Here is a 17,281-nt window from a genome sequence, read left to right as displayed (position 1 = left end):
CCCCACCCCTTTCCTGTAGCACCCTTTAAATACTGGAAGGCCGCTATCAGGTCTCCCCGAAGCCTTCTCTTCTCCAGGCTGAACAACCCCAACTCTCAGCCTGTCCTCACAGGGGAGGTGCTCCAGCCCCCTGATCATCTTTGTGGCCTGCTCTGGACTTGCTCAAGCAGGTCCATGTCCTTTTTTATGTTGGGGGCCCCAGAGCTGAATACAGGAGTCCAGGTGGGGTCTCACAAGAGCAGAGTAGAGAGGGAGAATCCCCTCCCTTGACCTGCTGGCCACACTTCTCTTGATGCAGCCCAGGATACAGTTGGCTTTCCGGGCTGTGAGTGCATGTTACTGGCTCATAGTCATCCATTAATATCCCCAAGCCCTTCTCTGCAGGGCTGCTCCCAATCCACTCACCACCCAGCCTGTATTTGTGTTTGGGATTGCCCTGACCCATGTGCAGGACCTTGCACATGGCCTTGTTGAATTTCATGAGGTTCACACGGTCCCACCTCTCCAGCCTGTCCAGGTCCCTCTGGATGGCACATCCCTTCCCTCCAGCGTGTTGACCGCACCACACAGCTTGGTGTTGTCAGCAAACTTGCTGAGGGTGTGCTCAATCCCACTGCCCATGTCGCCAACAAAGATGTTAAATTGCGCTGGTCTCAGTACTGACCCCTGAGGAATGCCACGTCACTGCTCTCTACTCAGACACTGAACTGTTATCCACAACTCTGAGTCCATCCAGCCAATTCCTTAACCACTAAATGATCCGTCAAATCCAATTTAGAGAGAAGGATGTCATGCAGGACAGTGTCAAATGCTTTGCACAAGTCCAGGCAGATGACGTCAGTTGCTCCTCCCTTATCCACCAACGCTATAACCCTGTCATAGAAGGCCACCACACTGGTCAGGCATGACTTTCCCTTAGTGAAGCCATGTGGGCTGTCACCAATCACTTCATTTTCTAGGAGGATCCACTCCATGATCTTGTTGGGCACAGAGGTGAGACTGACTGGCCTGTAGTTCCCCAGGTTTTCCTTTTTTCCCCCTTTTTAAAAGTGGGGATAACGTTTCCCCTTTTCCAGTCAGCAGGAACTTCACCAGACTTCCATGATTTCTCAAATACGATGGACAGTTGTTTAGCATCTTCACCTGACAGTTCCCTCAGGACCCACAGATGCATCTCATCAGGTCCCATGGACTTGTGCACCTTCAGGTTCCTTAGATGGTCTCAAACCTGATCTTCTCCTACAGTGGGTGGTTCTTCATTCTCCCAATTCCTGCCTTTGCCTTCTGTGCCTTGGGTGGTGTGGCTGGAGCCCTGGCCAGTGAAGACTGAGGCAAAAAATTGAAGTACCTCAGCCTTCTCCATATCCTGGGTAACCAGTCTCCTGCTTTCTTCCAGAGAGGGCCTATGTTTTCCCTAGGTTTCTTTTTATCACCAGTGTACCTGTAGAAGCTTTTCTTTGTTGCCCTTGATGTTCCTGGTCAGATTTAATTCAATCAGGGCTTTAGCTTTCCTAACCTGATCCCTGGCTGCTCGGAGTTTCTGTCTTGCTCCCAGGCTCTCTCCTTGCTTTCACCCTCTGTAGGCTTCCTTTTTGTGTTTGAGCTTGTCCAGGAGCTCCTTGTTCATCCATGCAGGCCTCCCAGCATTTCTGTCTGACTTCTTTGTCAGGATGCATTGCTCCTGAGCTTGGAGGAGGTGATCCTTGAATATCAACCAGCTTTCTTGTTTCCCTTTTCCCTCCAAGGCTTTATCCCATGGTACTTTACCAAGCAGATCCCTGAAGAGACCAAAGTCTGCTCTCCTGATCCCTGAAAAGGCCAGTTTATGCAGTGTTTCAGTTACAGAGTTACAGAGAGAGCTATACTGAATGAAACACTGGTTGTACAAATGAAAAAGGTTACACTACATATTGGCATTCAATTTAACTTGACTTGAATGCACTATGAATGACATTTTTTTCCCCTCAATTTGTAAACACAAAGGCCCCATGCTAATGACTTTCCTGAACCATACCTGATTTTGGTTTTGAAGAGAACAATAATTCCACTTATTTCCAAAATAGCAGTGAATTACCAAAAATTTGCTACCCAATGTACTTAAAGTGAAATTTAAAAAGAATTGCATAAGTGATATTCATCCAATAATTCCAAGTCTCAAAAAACTATGCTACAACTACTTTTAAGGGAAATTTTCAGCACTGTGAAGTCACAGAATCTGGCCTGTGCTTGATATATCCATTGTTATGTAAAACTTTTAACCAAAGAGACAAGGACACTTCCCTATTTTTCTACCTCTTGCCAAATACTATTATTCTTGAAAAGCTGATAGAGCAACCATGTGGTGGTTAAGATCCACAAACCACATCCCCAAATGTCTGACACACAGTAGAGCACATGAAATACTTCTGCAGGTGTCCAGGTCCATCCACCCACTGATGCATTTTGGGCACTGTATATCCTTGCCAAATGCAAAATCTGATTGAGAAACGTGAGTTACTTGACACTGAAAACCGCATCTCTTTGTATCGAATATCTCAGGTTATTCCACTAGATTCAACAGAAGAAAAGTGTTCCTGATCACGATAAAAGCCACTATCAAGTAGCAACAGATTATTTCATTACTATTGTAATTAGGATCAGTCAAGAAATAGGATCAGAACTTGAACTCCTTTCATAATTTAAGACATATAAGCGGTTACATGAATCTCAAGTTGCCATTAGGAAAAAGGCACTAGAAAAGCTGTGCTAGCAACTGAATACAATGTCACAAGAAAAGTGTTCTGCATTCAGTCCTTGCTCTTTTTCCCTGTCAGCAATCCATTATCATTAGCTATTCCAGTATTTCATGACATTTGATTTAATTACTGTGATTAATGAAATTTTAAGGAACATGTTGGTTTGCATTAGCTCTCATGTTTCCCACTTTTTACTTCCTTCCCAATTCTTGTCTTTCAATTAAATTTTTTCCTCTTGTCTCATTTCTCATTTTCTTTCCAATCACGTCTTCCCTTAAACACTGTAACATTTTACAATGAATTTTCACAGGAGATGAAAAACTGAGGAATCTCATATTCCTTAAACATTAAATTAATATAAAAACTGTCTAAAATTCTATGTGGGTAAAAAAAAAGCCAATCTGCAATCTAGAATACTTTTGTTGCAGTGGTGTTGGAGCCAATAAACTTTTTTTTTTTAAAATCACTGCACAGATACAGACTAGCTTGTACAGTTCTAGAGGGGCAAGAGTAATCTACCCAATGCAGCTTCTATTTAACAGAAACCAAGCAGCTGACATTTCAGTTCTTGAATTTCAGTGTTAAAAGGGAGAAAACCAATTGAAGCCAAACCAGAAATATTCCAAAGAGCAAGGCTTGGGAGAAAAAATAAAGCAAATACCTTGTTTAGTGTAGTTGTTTTCTTCCTTCAGCTATACATGAGTAACTTCCTCTTACAATAAGAGCACTGTATACGCATACACAGAGCACTTTTGTTATGTCCTCCTACCCCATCCCAAATTACAGAATATGTACATAATGTTTAAAGGTAAATTTGGCAGAAAAGTATCATTTTTATGATCTGTGCTAGGCGTACATCTCTCCATCCGTAATAGATCCAGAAATGAAGAAATCCAAAATGAAAATAAAAAACAACAAACCAGGTCAGCATAGTGACCAGCTGCAGAGGCTTACCGACACTCAAGCAAGAAATCTCTGAAGAATATTGAAGTATTTAAAAATATTAGCTCAGTTTTCTGGTTACCTTGAAGATAAAGAGGAATCTTTATCTAAAAGACCATCATAACAGAGATAAATACTGGGGTTGAATATCATCATATTTTGGGAAAAAGGAAAAAACAAACCCCACACAACAGGTTATCCTTTCTGTAATAAAGAAATTACTACATTATAGCTATGTAAAGATTTAAAAACAATGCATAACCATTCAAATTGTATTTATTTAATTAAACTGTAATGCAAATAAATTAGGTCCATATAAACTCCATTTTGCTGTATGTAGAACCTTATGTCATTAGCAAGCTGATTGAGCCAGCTGGTATAAGTGTCCACCTCGTCCTCTGGAATGCTCGTATCTTCAGACACTTTCTCTGTCCATTGGCTGGTTCTAGAACAGGACCACCACATCCTTCATCCCCAAAGTAGACTGAAAGGGGAAGGGGGAGGAAACCAAAGTCAGATTCGCATGTACTTGTTTTTAAATGGGTATTTGTAAAACACAAGTCTGGAGCAACAGCCCTGTAGATGTACAGAATAAATGCTAGCCCCCAGAAGACTGAAACAATGCCACCTTTAAAGTAACATTTAAGCCTACAGAGCATGAATATGTGTTAAGAAAAATCAGTGTCTGTAAGCTTCGGATTAGGCCAAGCTTCTGGTATGTATGTATATACACTCCGGTATGAAATACATTATGCTGGGCAGAGACACACTCAATGGATCAAGAAAAAAAGTCTCAAACTGCTAGTGAAGCTAAACATAGAAACACTGTCAGCAAGCAAGCAACTCTAGCAAGTCAGTTCTTAAGACAACAGAAGATTTTACTAAAACTGTAATCTTGATGATTTTTTTCATATTTTCTCCTGCTAAAACTAGCTTCCTTGAATCACTGAATCCTAAAAATGGGATTTCTGTATATTGTGACTGTGTTAAGCTAGAAAAGTTAACATAGGACTTTGCAAATACTGTCTATCAATTATTTGTCTTAGGAATACCTGGTTCTGCATAGTAACCAAAGTTATTTCAAGAAAAATAAGTCACGCTTTCTTCAAAACTTGATTAGTTTGACCCATAAAAGCCCTCCATCAAAACTCAAATACCACAAGAATTCAAGTATTAGTAATGCCATGACATTGCAGCACTAACAGTCCCACAAGAGGCAACATGAACAAATGCACTTTTTTTCATGACAATGACTGATACTGAAGGATATAGCCCTTTGTTTCATGCAGCTTTTATGCAGCGTTATCATATTTGCAAAGGCAGAAGACAGTTTTGTTTTAAATTTGTGCTAGAAAGCTTCCTCAGTGCAGAAACTGGCATAAACTAGCTCTACAACAGATTAGAAGGGTAGCTTCCACTCAAAAGGTAAAGGAAGTCCCATATATTAAAAGCCATGCAAGATTAAGAGAAAGGCCCTCCCAAGAACTTGTGTTCTTCTGTCTTTTAATTTGGATTTCTAAAGAAATGAGAACCACAGCCAGCTATGCTTTCATTCTGCACAATTAAAAACAATGGATGGAAGCAACCTTCCCAGCTGTTGCTGTCCAGAGGTAACACCTAAACCAGTAAGTACCTGTACCGAGTTTGCATGTACATTTGGAACCGATACATACCTCCAGATAGTTGGCTCAGGCATTCCAGGATCTGCACCTCTCTTAAAACCTGAAGTGAAACACATCACATACATATATATAAAAATATGTATGTTCAGACTCCCACATCGTTAAATCCCTATCAAATTATTCCAGCCCCCTGAATTGCAATAAAAAAGAAAACGTATTGAGCAGAGAACTGTGATTCATGAAGTTGCTTACAAACATGAATAAAAACTGCACATTCTTATCAGGCTTAGAAAGTAGAGAAAATAAATAAATGTGTACAGTTTTTTATTTTTTTTTTCAATTCTTAGCTGCATCTTTATCCACCCCAAAGATCAAGACATAGATACCTACACACACAAACATACAGATTTTAAATGCTGTTCAGAAAGTAACCTAGTAAAGCTGGACCAACAGCGACACCTGTAACTGGTGGAAGTGAGCACCTTGAGTCCTAACAGGCAGCGTTCTGCAATGACATCTGATGCAGAACTTAAAAGTAGTATTTCAACAACAGTTCACTCAATTTAGGATGACAGAATTCTAAATGTTAAATCAGTTAAACCTAAAATCTTCTATTTTTACCGGCATATTTTGAAAAGCTACCTATTACTAAAGCTTGCAAAGAAACAAGGTGTTTGTCAATCTACACCCAGGAATATGAAAAAAAAAAAAAGCTAATTACAAAGAGTTCATCCCCAGCTAATGACTCAAATACCAATTCACTAAAGTAAATGTATGCTAGAGAAGCAATATAAGATTCAGCGTATGAAATATCTTTGCCTACTGTACCACAAGTTAAAAAGTCTTAAAGCGGAATCATGCAATGCATGCACTGCTCAACACACTCTCTCCTACACTTGTTATCTAGAAATAGATGTTACATGAAAAACAGATTATTTCCCTCGTTTACAGAAAATAAATCCTTAATGTCAGTTTGCCTGAAACACAGGCCATGAAGGTTAATGGAAAAACTTCTATTAACTTCATGGGCACTGGGTTAGCTCTTTTGAAGATAACCTTGTGTGGTTTGAGACTATTAAACATCCTGACCCACTTTCTTTGGTTGACATACTGTCCAACAAAACTGCTATAAAATTAATGAAGCTGTATTAGGAGTCACACTCAGTATGTGAACGTTTCTGGCTTTTTCTACCCCTAGTAATTTTAAATAAGCAAGCCAGGTTTAACAAAATTACACTGGTCTAATTTACCTATTTAAAACAGGGGCATTCACTTCAAGGTAAGTTTAAAAAAAAAACAAAAACACAACAAAAAAAAACCCTGACCAGTGACCCATAATTGGACAGTCACATACCATGCTCCCTCATACATCCTCTGAGCATTCCATCTTTGCCTAGAAAGCTTTTCAGATCAAGTTAAAAGCTCAAAAATTCTGGAAGTTTCCTTGCTTGTGTTTAGTTTAAAGTGTTTTTTCATATACACAGGGGTCAATAGAAAAGTCTACCTTGAATCAGTGACACCAAGGACTGCGTAGTCGCTTGCCCTGTCACTGCATCACACCTTCCCTCCCAGATTCAAATGTAATTCCAGTACAAAGAGGTTCTTCCAAGTCTGTGGCGTCTGAGTGCGTGCCACCTCCAAGCACCTATGGCAAGCAAAGGTAGCACCTGCATGTCCCCCTCCCATCTGCTTACACTTAATGTCCTTTCATTACAGCACATAAATTTATAAGGCAGCTGTGTAGATTTGGAACAGTAGACTTCTTTTCTGGAAATATGACATTAAACTACAACTTAAGTTTCTCACCTCTACATAACAGAAATATACTAAGCACCCTGATATCAGTGCAACTATAAACACAATAAGATGACTTTGTATGACTCTAACTTATTTCATTTTCTCTGGTGTCCCTCAGTACAAACAGCACCATTCCCACATTCATAGATACTGTCATGGGAGTAAAATCAAAACACAACTTCAGCAAAAGAAAAATTAGGTCACAAAACATTGCTCAAATTCCCACCCAAAAATTATCAATTTAAAGTAAGTGATAAACTAAAAATGGAAATCTAATTAAAGTTTAAACCTAATATTGATGATTATGGGTTTTTTTCATAGTGTTTGATGTGACCTCTTTCACTTGTAGTTGTTAAAGCATGCATGTAACTACTGAAGGACCAACTTTCTCCTGATTGTTATCTATTATTTGGACAAAGCCCTTCAAACTGGACGCTGTATTTCTCTCAATCAAAACAAGAGATCAGCTCCCAACCCTCCTTCATGTTTGCATTCAAGGCAGAGATGCCTGCCTGTTTCAGATGCTTTTCCCAAAAGGCACAGCAGAGTTGGGGCAGAAAGAAAGTCAGATGAACCGCGTGGATTAGCCTTCCCGGGACCCCTTATCATAAAAGATGTGAACAAAAGTGTCAGGCCTACTGCACACGTGCGTATCTTAAGTAGGTCAGGCTCTTCGACAAGGACTGCTGACGGCATGCAGCCCAAACCCAGAAGAACTACCATGTGGCTGCGATGCCCAGCCAGCCCCATGTCAGGAGCAAATGAAATACACCCTGGGCGCCAGGCATGACACAGGATTGTCCTGCGCTGTGGCGTCGGCCTCGCAAATCGGGAGCGACGGACCCAGGCCGGCTCGCCAGAATCGGGGTGTTTGCTCGAGGGTGAGGGGGTGGCAGAAGCTGTCGGCCTTCTTCATCTGTCTGTAGGTCCTGCATTTCTGTGTTTGTGTTTCTTTCCCGGAGCTCGCAAGGTATGCGCACGCTTTTCACGCCGCCTCTGGAGGCGAGGAAGTGCCTTTTGGTAAGTGAGAGATGGAGCGATAAACGTTTCTGGGTGAAATTGGAAAGTCCTCTCCATCTTTGGTACCAGACTGTGCGATGTGTTCAGTCTGTGGAAATGCAGAGTTCTGGGAGTGAAAGCTTGACTAGAAATATGGGGGGAGGCATTCTGGCTTTTTACCCTAATATCTAAAAAATGCCACTTAGGACTTGTCCTTACAAAGTCTGAACCTGGATAAGTACTGAGGCACTTTCTTTTCAAACAGATAAATGAGTGGTCTCAGCAAGAACCCCCTGTAGTGCCCTAACCACCAAGCTGTTGTCTGTTTGACACCACTGCTTACGAACAGCTTGCTGCATGATATCTGTGCCATTGACTCAGCCAGTTATATCATATTTGTACCACATTTTCATTCTTTCTCAGGTGGTCTGCTGCCATGACAGATCCAGGTCGTCGGGTTCCTGGGATTACTAATGTGGCTGCAGTATTTAACATTGGCAGTCTGTATCATATCTGCTAGCTGTGTCAAACTATACGGAAACACTGAAAAAAGTTATTAAAAATCACTCCTTCTGACAGTGCAGAAATCTGCTCAGTCTTGTTTGTGTGTAGCGAGTAAATCATGACCATAAAGTTCTACACATGATGTTTTGGTTTGCCTACGGCAATTACTTGAAGTTCTATTTCCATGTTGTCATACAGATCAGTGCTTTCAGATCCAAAAAGGAATCCAGGGCTACAATAAATATCACTTATACAGATACATCATTTCTTCTTCCAATGTGTGGATACCTGCTGTGCTATTCTAAGATGATCAAAATAGGAAGTGATAGCTTGCTCCTTGCTTTTCAGGTGTGGACAGGTAGCAACCTGCAAGCTGCATTGAGGGATTCTGGCAGCCCATGGCTTGCTTTTGTCATGGTCCACCAATAATCAAAATGTGAGGGATAAAAGAGTATTTTGGTGATGTGATATCACAAATATGCTGCCATGTTACAGAATGCACAAATGGCCCTTCCTCATGTAAAACAGCCATATGTAGTGTGCTTTCATATGCATTAAACATGTTGATGGGATACATGAGTATTTCTAGTCATGGGATTGACACATATTTAATGTTGTCTATCAAGTAATGCGAAGGCTTAGAGTTCGTGAGTGGCTTCTTTATGAACTGAACAGCTTGTCCCTAAAGAAAGGTTAGGCACCAGTGCTGTAGTTCATCAGCAGATGAACATCAGTATGAAGCTTGGAATGTGAGCCCACGCTTTTCCCAAAAGAATATGCCTTCATGACAAATGGCGCATGATGCAATCATATGTCATATTTTCTTTATACATTCTCAACCGTTAGGGGCAACAAAGTGGGCTCCACAAAATGACACAATAATGGAAGCACATTTTATGTCAGTTGACTTCATACTGAGTTAGTTTTGCTTGATGTTTTTTCAACAACTTGTTTTGGCTTACTCCATTCTTTCTGCAGCTGGTAAGATGCTGGGATAGGCAGAAAAATACAGGGTAGATATCTTAATTTTGCTTTAAAAAATAAAAGTGTTCCCAGTATCATCTTACAGGTAGGGCTTTTCCCAGGTCATTGTTTAGCAACCAGGATGTTGTTACTTGAAAGTAATACCTCCAGATTAATGGAACACTTCAAGTAACAAATCTAGAATTTATGGAACATACTAATGAACACTTTTCCGTGGCAGGCTTAGGCAACTAGTAATATAAATAATCCATAAAAGGCAGAGCTGCCTCTGAAGTGCTGTTTTCTCTTGCTGTTCTCTAGTATTAATGGTGAGTTTATACTTATCAGTGTCGCATATTCCTACTTTGTCATATCTGGCCTGGTACTTGTGCATCAGTGGATTGCTGTACTTCTGCTCCTGAAATTGATACCGTGTAACTATTAAACTATTTTTCGGATAGTCTGCTGTTTGAGCTGGGAACTCTTAACTTGAAATTGAGGGAACAAGTTTTTCTATCCATAGGTTTGCATTAGCTTTTGGTTGTTTTGGTATATTACTGTTGTCAAACTTTGCAAACTAGTACTCATGAGTAAAGTTGTACAAACATTTAAATGACAAATTTACTATTCTGAACAAGTGTAGTGCAGGAGGCACATTCGTTTGTCAGTAACGGCTTGTCATACTCTTTTAAAAAAGAAAAAACTCAAACCAATGAACCTTATTTTCTGACCCTTGCGAAGGAAGAGAAATGGTTGCTGCAGGAACCTATTTTCCATCAGTTTATATTAAATTGATTTTCTCTTGTAGATGACACTATCAGATCTGTTTCCACAATGTTACAGCTTGTTCTTTCTAAACATACAAACCCAACTGTTCATTAGGGCACACATCTTGTCAATAATCTCTTACAAAATATTACAATAAGTTGTGACCCACTGTATTAGAATTAAATTTAAAAGGTATTTTCCTTAAATTTCTTGTAATTTTAGTGTAAGTGGGATTCAGAAGGTCAAATGTACTAAATGACGATCAAAATGGTTCTGTCTTTTGTTTGAGTATAAATTGGTTTATATTGGTTTATTTGGATATTCACAAAAATGTGCCAGTGTGCACCAGCTGTTTTTCTTCTTTCCTTCATACATCAAGTCAAGGAATAATTTTCATAGCACAGAAAGTTTCCTTGATAGCTCTCATTTCTCATGTCTGCTAATTCTAATGTTTGACTAAAAGCTTGTATCTTATTTCCTTTATTTAACTATAGAAGCCAGGAAATTAATAGCAAGAAAGTTAATATTTCTTTGCCACAGTTCTCTTGCGAACAGAATTGATGGTGTGGCCTAGAAGTGCACAAGTATCTGAGTTTTGTATGCAAATAAACCAAAGCTGATTCTATATAGCTAATGGTCTACGTTTATATAGTGCTACAGACAGAAGTTGTATATTTGTAAACTAATGTCTTTAATAGCAAGACTAGCTGTATTGAGGGAATCCAGCCTCCTCAGCCAGAAGACAGAGACTGGGAGAATGACCACCCCACAATCCAGGAGGAGACAGTCAGTGACCTGCTGCATCACACAGACACACACAAGTCTGTGGGGCCGGATGGGATACACCCGAGGGTGCTGAAGGAGCTGGCTGGGGTGCTCGCCAAGCTGCTTTCCATCATTTACCAGCAGTCCTGGCTGACCAGGGAGGTCCCAACAGATTGGAAATTGGCCAATGTGACACCCATATATAAGAAGGGTTGGAAGGATAATCCAGGCCTGTCAGCTTGACTTTGGTACCTGGGAAGCTGATGGAGCAGCTCATCCTGAGTGCCATCACACAACACCTGCAGGACAACCAGATGCTCAGGCCCAGTCAGCATGGGTTTATGAAAACCTGCTTGACAAACCTCATCTCCTTCTACAACAGGGCAACCTGCTTATTGGATGAGGGAAAGGCTGTAGATGTTGTTTACCTTGACTTTAATAAGGCCTTTGACACCATTTCCCACAGCATTCTCCTAGCAAAACTGGCTGCTCACAGCTTGGATGGGCACACGCTTTGCTGGGTAAAATAACTGATGGCCGGGCCCAAAGAGTTGTGGTGAACGGAGTTAAATCCAGTTGGTTGCTGGTCACGAGTGGTGTCCTCCAGGGCTCGGTTTTGGGGCCACTCCTGTTTAACATCTTTATTGATGATCTAGACGAGGGGATCGAGTGCACCCTCAGTCAGTTTGCAGATGACACCAGGTTGGGTGGGAGTGTTGATCTGCTCGAGGGCAGGGAGGCTCTGCAGAGAGACCTGGACAGGCTGAAGCCATGGGCTGAGGCCAACTGGAGGAGTTTCCATAAGGCCAAATGCCGGGGGCTGCCCTTGGGTCACAACAACCCCCAGCAGCGCTACAGGCTTGGGGAGGAGTGGCTGGAGAGCTGCCAGTCAGAGAGGGACCTGGGGGGTGTGGATTGACAGCAGGCTGAACAGGAGCCAGCAGTGTGCCCAGGTGGCCAAGAAGGCCAATGGCATCCTGGCTTGTGTCAGCAATAGCGTGGCCAGCAGGAACAGGGAAGGGATCTGACCCCTGTACTCGGCACTGGTGAGGCCGCCCCTCGATTGCTGTGTTCAGTTTTGGGCCCCTCACAACAAAAAGGACATTGAATGACTCGAGTGTGTCCAGAGAAGGGCAACGGAGCTGGTGCAGGGTCTGGAGCACAGGTCGTACGAGGGGCGGCTGAGGGAACTGGGGGTGTTTAGTCTGGAGAAGAGGAGGCTGAGGGGAGACCTCATCGCCCTCTACAGCTACCTGAAAGGAGGGTGCAGAGAGCTGGGGATGAGTCTCTTTAACCAAGTCTTAAGCAACAGGACAAGAGGGAATGGCCTCAAATTGCGCCAGGGAAGGTTTAGACTGGATATTAGGAAGTATTTCTTTACAGAACAGGTTAGGCGTTGGAATGGGCTGCCCAGGGAGGTGGTGGAGTCCCCATCCCTGGAGGTGTTTAAGAGTCAGGTCGACTTAGCACTGAGGGATCTGGTGTAGTTGGGAACTGTTAATGTTGGGTTGTTGATTGGACTGGATGCTCTTCAAGGTCTTTTCTAACCTAGACAATTCTGTGATTCTGTAAGAAGAGTGAGAGGAGAGCAGCACTTCTTCTGTCCTAACACACATCCATAGTCTTATACTGTCCAAAGGATCATATTTGCAGTAAAGAAAAAAAAAACAACACCAAAACACAAAAATTCCCACAACAAAACAAAACAAAAAAACCTAAACAACAAAAAAAACAGAGTATGCCAACAGTGAAAGTTTATACTGACTCCAGAAGTTTTCTGTGCCTTTATTTGGCTCCTCTTGCACTTAGGATGTTAGAGGGTCTAAGAGCTCAACAGTCCTTTGGTGAGCTATTGACTCACGCAAAGGGTAAAAGCAACAGTCATCTTCCTTGCAGGTTCATGTTGGTGGGACAGAGTATTCAAATAACTGAAAGACTGAAAACTGGTCCCTAAACCCAAATATTCCTATGATTCGGCATGAAACAATGAGCTGGTTTGAAGGGAGAAGAAGTAATACCCAACGCAATGGGTACTGTAAGAAACGGATGGAGGCAGCTTTGCCCAGAGAAGACACAATTAGTATGTTGTGGGTGTGCTCTGGGTACTAGTTTGTGTTTATAATTTATTATAGTAACATTTCCATGAAGGATACTGGGTTTACTTGATTTTTTTTTTTCTTATGGCTGATAGTGAAGACAAAAGTACCTGGAATGGTGTATCCATTAAGAAAAGCAAGAGCCCTAATTGCTGGAGTGAAAAAAGAAAATTTAGTAATACCATATGTTGAAAGTTTTTTGTTATAAAAAGCCTCTTTGAATTTCTTTTGCCTTGTAGTTCATGCGATCGGCAACAACAATAATATCCGGAATAAAATTGCAGAGGTTTTAACTGGGACAACAAGAATGTGAATTTCTACTGTTTTATTAACTTGATTAGCAGTAATTGCACAAGTGCTGTGTTTTCATTGCAAATAAATACTGCTAACACTCATTGTAAACCAGCCAAATGTTTCAGGCTTTATGGATAAAGGAGAGAATTGAGATTCTTATAGACGTGACTGAATCACTTGAGTGTCAGTCTGTGGTTCAGAGAAATAATGTCACTCAGTCTGATGGCTTTAGCTTATCTTTGTTTTTTGGTGCAAAGGGTACATTTCAGTTTGAAGAATTCCAGACCCCAAGCTTTATCAACATACCACAAAGTAAAGCCATGCAGTAGTGCATGCAACCAAGAAGGCTGAAGAAGGAGACAAAGTGAAGTGACATGTTAACGTTTGTGAAAAATTACTGTAAATGCTACATAAGAAATCCCTGCAGACCTCCATTATGCACTTAACACTCTTGCCTTTGAGATTTCCCTTCAATCTGCTGTCAAGAAACTGCATTAAATTCATCTGTTTGGGAAGAAAGTTTGAGTTTGGCTCTGTTTATGGGTAACTTGCATGTCAAAGATACTGCAATTGATATTTCATACTTGAGAATTACACTGTAAATCCGTATAAATACTATAAGAACATAAACAGGTATTTAACAGAGTTCCATTACAGGCTGAATCTTTACAATGTCATTAAAATGGTAGTATGTTATGACTAGACATTCTATTTCACGTTATTATTACAATTATATTTCTATTGTGCCCTAGTAATGATGGTCTTTTTCTTCCATTCCGTTTTAGTATTCCCTTTCATTTAGTCTAATAAATCCCAGCTACTCTGTGGTACTGGTCTGGGAAATGTTCCTTGTCATTTCACAAAGAGACAAATAGAAATGGAAAGCACTACAGTCAAAAAAGACTTAAGGCTGTCTGATTGTCATGTGGGAAATGTCAGAATTCTAAAATGTCTGTTTTTTGAATTTTTATAAGACCTGGATTACTTGGGGGTGGATATGTTTTGCGTTGTTGCATTTAGTATTTAGCATATTTTCAAAACATACTTGCAATACAGAACAGTAATGCATATAAAAAATTTCTGTCCCGATTAGAATCTCTTTCATATAAATTTCTGTGTGATGCTCATTGGCTGTACTGTCTGACATGGGATATTTCCAAGAAAAGTGGTATTGTCAGATGCCTGTCTAGAAAATGAGTGAAATGATCAGAGTGGTAGGAACAAAAATAAAAGTGTAGTAATTCTGTATATTCAATACAGTAACTATACAACTTATTTGTTTACAAATAAACCAAAACCGAGTGGTAATACAAAGTTGAGTGCAAACATGGTAATCATTTCATTATTTTTCATTACAGCTCCTGAGGCGAATGAAGGAGAAGCAGCAGTCTGAGGTGAGACAGCATTCAACAGAACCTCATCAAATGCTTTTAGAGTCCTTTGAGAAGAACTGCTGTTGTGCTTGAAAATTTAATATTACCTGTTGTAAAACTTTACTGTTGTTTGAAAGTTGACTTTCCCATTCTCCCTATCCTCATTTAATAATGAAAAGGGTTACATTTAAAGATACTGCTATCTTTTACCACAGATAGTTCCTCTAAAAACACAACAGTTCTTAAATGCATGGTTTTATGATTGCAATACTTGGCCGAGGATGAAAACTATAATCTGATTCCTTGCATACTTTCAGTGATACGCAAAAATCTGATGGATTAAAGGATTTTCTGAGGCCAGAACTAATATCCATATTTGGTCATTCTTTGTTTTTAAATTAAGGTCTTTTTTTAACATCTGAGCAGTGAAGGTTTCAGTAGCTCTAGGAGGATTTTTCTCTAAAGATACTTGGATGTAAACCTTGTCAATTGATCTCAACTAGATTTTTGTTGCTGGAGAATATGTTGCTATAACAGCACACGTCTATAAAGATTTTAAAGGACTTAGAAGATGCTTGTTTTAGTCAAATGTTTTCTATGATTGAAACAAGATGAGAAAAACAGTGAGTATATTCTAATTTCCAAAACAGTCTTTGCTCTTGTTATGGTTTTTATACCAGTTCTGACCTTAGTTCAGTGTATTAAAGTGAGGCAGCCATGAAACTGAGAACATAAGTATTTGCAATCAGTTGACAGCATTGCACATGAAAATGAAATATTTCTCTTTGATGCAGAACAAAGAATGGGAGTGTTTGAAGAATAAGAATTGTAATTAAAAGTCATATTCTACTTTCTCTCTTTGGTGAGCATTTGTTGTAATAGTCTTTCTTGGCATCTGTCTACAAAAAATAAACACGCTGCTGAAACTTTTTCTGACAATGAAATACTTGAAAATCTTAACTGATTGATGCACAGCATTCGCTTCACTGATTTACAGTAGCATTTTTGGATGCACTCATTTAGATCTTACAAGATAAATTATACAACAACAAGAAGTTCCTAACTATCTCCTAGTTATAAGCAAAGAGAAAAGTAGTAAAGCAGAAAGGACCTCTGAGCTGAAATATACCAGGTGGATGTGGAACAGGTTTGTGTGGGTTTTCTGCTAGAATGTGAGTTTGCTCTGTTTTTTATCTTAAATCACTGTTAAAAAAATACAGTTTCAGTTACTGTGTATATCCCTAAGTATACTTTTCCTCTGGTGCCTCCAAAACGGGAAGAGTGTTTGTTAAAATTAAGATATATTTTTAAAAGTATATATTAAATTTTAATTTAACATCACTTTAAAATCAAACTTAAAGCACAGCTTGAACTCTTACTTCAAAGGTAGTCTAGGTTTTAGTGTAGTTGTTATAACAGCTTTTAACAACTCATAATGCAAATTACAGAGTCCAGAGCATAATAGGGAACATGTATATTTTCAGATTGTGGCTAAGATCATAGAATCACAGAATGGTTTGGGTTGGAAGGGACCTTAAAGATCATCCAGTCCCAACCCCCCTGCCCTGGGCAGGGACACCTTCCACTAGCCCAGGTTGCTCAAAGCCCCGTCCAACCTGGCCTTGAACACTGCCAGGGAGGGGGCAGCCACAGCTTCTCTGGGAAACCTGTGCCAGGGTCTCACCACCCTCACAGGGAAGGATTTCTTCCTTATATCTAACCTAAATCTACTCTCTTTCAGTTTAGAACCATTACCCCTCATCCTATCACTACCCTCCCTGATGCAGAGTCCCTCCCCATCTTTCCTGTACCCCCTTGAAGTACTGGAAGGCTGCCATAAGGTCTCCCTGGACCCTTCTCCAGGGTCTCAGCCTGTCTTCATAGGAGAGGTCTCCCATCCCCCTGGTCATTTTTGTGCCCCTCCTCTGGACCCTCTTGAGCAGGTCCCTGGCCTTCTGGTGTTGGGGTCCCAGAGCTGAGTACGTTACTCCAGGTGGGGTCTCAAGAGAGCGAAGTAGAGAGAGATATTAATGTAGTCAACAAAGTGAATATGTCGTGTATGTATAAACTGAATCTTTTGCAGTATATCTGAATGTTGAACAAATTAGTTACATAAAATGAATGTAGGTATTAATTTATCTTGAATTTTCACTTTGGGCGAATTCACTTCAGAAACTTAAGGACAAACCTTTTGTCGTATTTCTAATTCAGCATGGCCTTAACCTTGACCAGCAAGGTGAGGAGCAGTTCACACCTCCTCTTGCTGAGCCCCATCAGAATGCATTGCATGACATTCCTACTAAAGGGGATGCTCCCAAAAGAACTGCCTTTCAGAACTTGAAATCAAAACAATATTGACAAAAGTATCAGTGTTTATGTCTGTATTTTTTATTTCAGTAGTTGCAGATTTCACTGAAAATTCT

At 40.4% G+C, this 17,281-nt stretch overlaps 1 long non-coding RNA gene and 1 other non-coding gene across 2 annotated transcripts in view; one reads left to right on the top strand and one right to left on the bottom strand.

Moving 5' to 3' along the window:
- LOC113476315 overlaps window positions 1-5,618 on the bottom strand; it is a 14,858-nt gene extending 9,240 nt beyond the window's left edge. Inside the window, exons 1-2 of the long non-coding RNA XR_003397709.1 lie at window positions 5,351-5,618; window positions 3,760-4,161 (exon numbers count right to left, since the gene is read on the bottom strand). This is a non-coding gene — a long non-coding RNA (uncharacterized LOC113476315). The remainder of the gene's footprint in view (window positions 1-3,759; window positions 4,162-5,350) is intronic.
- Window positions 5,619-15,130: 9,512 nt separating this feature from the next.
- Window positions 15,131-15,218, top strand: LOC113477445. The gene has a single exon (XR_003397910.1). It is a non-coding gene; the product is annotated as a small nucleolar RNA SNORD93 (small nucleolar RNA).
- Window positions 15,219-17,281: the final 2,063 nt, after the last annotated feature.

This window comes from Athene cunicularia (genome assembly GCF_003259725.1).
Source record: "Athene cunicularia isolate RWA chromosome 2 unlocalized genomic scaffold, athCun1 chr2_part1, whole genome shotgun sequence".
NCBI classification, from domain to species: Eukaryota; Metazoa; Chordata; class Aves; order Strigiformes; family Strigidae; genus Athene; species Athene cunicularia.
The sequence above is the reverse complement of the archived record's forward strand: the minus strand, read 5'-3'. Positions and strand labels throughout refer to the sequence as shown.